Genomic DNA, 2,548 nt, shown 5'->3' with positions numbered 1-2,548 from the left:
TATTTGCTGACTTCCACTCTGTGTAACACGAAGGTAGATCAACATCACTTTCCCTTCCCTCATCTGCTTACGCTCAACATGTGGCTACTTCCACAGAAACAACTCACAAGTTTACTCAGGAGAAGTCAGTAACCTCGACAGCGTTTTATAGTGTTTTCCAGCTCCTTGTTTTGAGTTAGAGTCTACCTGGTAGACATAGTGGATACTTGAGCAGCTAAAGAGTCACATCAGGAGTTTGTTGAGACCAAAGATAGAGATAAAAGGAGAGTAAATATTGGACTTGAGGTGGCCAGAAACAAGACTGCAAATGAATGATAATGTTTCTTTGTGAGCAGTTGTTTGCTAACATGTTGGACATGTCAGTTTAAAAAGGTGAGTGTGAGCGTGGTTCGGCTGCCCCCAAATGGCCAAAAAAAGACAAATAAAATTTAATCATTTGAAGGTTTAAACTAAATTAATTATTTTGAATACATTTAATTTAAGTAAAAATTGTCACAAATCCGAAAACAAAGGTTTTTTTTAAAGGGCAGCAACAAAATGAATTCATTGTGCATGTGCATGCAGTATTTCACAAGCACAGTTTTATGTATTACATGGAAAATCTTTTTTTTACATCTGAAGTCTTACAAATGGGGAAAAACTTTTCTCTGCTGCACATGTGCGTTTATCACATGTGAAATGTTTGATTAATATGTAAAAAAATAAAAAATTCAGATGAACATCTGCTTTTTTTGTAGGGGTATGTTAACTTCTCTGTGCCAACCCCTGTTTTGGGGCGACCTTATCTTCCAGCTTCCCTGAATGCTTTCTGGTCTCTGATAGTTCTCATTTATCAGCTCGAGTTTAATCTTGCTGGTTGATCAGAAAACACGAGCTGGAATTCATCCCTGTGTTTTTCTGAGAATCCCAATGGTCTATGACGGGGCCTACTTTGCAAGCATCCTGCAGGGTAATAACTCTCAGCCCTCTTGAGCTCTTGAGTTGCAGTGGGAGGGTCACACTTAAAACCTCTTCAAACCTAAAGTACATTTCAAGGGAATCATTGAGACAAATGCATGGTGTGCATCCAGACTTTATCTTAACCCACCACATAACGTTTTATGTTAAATTCAAGTTAAGATCCCAAAGTCTATTTCTATTTTAATTTAATGTCTGAGCCATAAAGTGTAAAGTGTGAATATTTCACTCTGTGTAAGCAGTGAAACACTGAAGTGTTGTACTGTGAGAAAAAGAAATTTAACTTTGAGTCTATTCAAGATGGAAATTGAACAAAAACACTGTGGTTAAAGTGGCGACTTGATCCTAACGTTTAAAATATACTCTGCCCTCATTAACAAGTGAAAAACAAAAGGATGTGGGCTGCATTTGTTACACGAAAAACAAAACAGTTCCACTTCATTTGTAAAGTCTTACAAAGACTTGGGGTTGCCTGTTGAAGGTGAAACTTGACAGGAGAGGACAGGGAAGCAGTGAAGGAGAATGGGATCAGGAGTGTGTGTGTGTGTGTGTGGATGTGTGTGTGTGTGGAGGCAGTTTGCCGCAGCTCATAATTTCTGTGCTATTTTTAATCAGTACACAGAGAAAAAGAGAAAACAGGCTTGTGTCTGTGTTGCACTGAGTCCAGCAGAGAGCAGGAGGATTTACTGAGAGCATATGAGCTCATTTCTACACATTCCTCAGGTCTTTAAATCACACTCTCTGACTGAACGGCCTTCTGTTAATGACTTTACCACCAACTTGGTTCCCATCTGTGTGCATCCTCCTGACTGCTGTATTGTCAGGACCTGCATGAAACTGATTATATTCCTTTAATGCAGCAGTTGCCAGTTGACTTTCCCTGTACCTTTCACCTTTGAGTTGAGTCAGTCAGTAATGTCTCCCTTGTCTTGTGGTTTGAAATTCAAAGGAAGGACTGTTTAATAAAACGATACAACCGTAAATGTGAATGGGCCTTGAATAACCGAGTTGCTGTCATTCCTGCCATAACTTACAGCAATAACAAGGTCTGCGTTGGGGAGCAAGGAGAAAGTGGAAGGAGGTGGGTGGGGTGACTGAGGAGGGGGTTTGTGTTTGTGTGTGTGAGAGTGGGGCAGTTGTAGAGATAGCGCCCAAGGGCAGTAGGAGTAGAAAGACAGAGAGAGAGTAGAGAGAAGGTGAGGGAGTAAATCTGCTCTGTGGCTTCCCCCCAGCGTCAGGTTTATATGTGTGCGGAGTGTGTAGTGTGTTTCCAGGGGTTTCCATGCTGTCACAAAGACCCCTGTGAGACCAGCTTATTTACCCTGCAGTAAAACCCGAGAGGGAGTATACCCTGCAGTAAAAGTGTAGAGGGGGCTCAGTGGAATTAGATTTAGGGCCGCCTCCGGCTCTCTGTTCTGTGTGTGCCGTCAGGGAAAACCCACTCTGCTTGCTCTTGTTCCGTTGTTCAAGTTGAGTTATGTCGTGCGTAGAGTCGAGGGGGTAAGCTGTGTTGTATAACATGCAAAACAAGTTTCACAATAGTTTTTAATTAAAGAGAGAGGTATTACATTGTTCTCAGTTATTGGTTACA

Source organism: Morone saxatilis, unplaced genomic scaffold, assembly GCF_004916995.1.
Source record: "Morone saxatilis isolate NCDOM2014 unplaced genomic scaffold, NCSU_SB_2.0 Contig19, whole genome shotgun sequence".
In the NCBI taxonomy this organism is placed as follows: domain Eukaryota; kingdom Metazoa; phylum Chordata; class Actinopteri; family Moronidae; genus Morone; species Morone saxatilis.
This window is presented reverse-complemented; position numbering follows the sequence as displayed.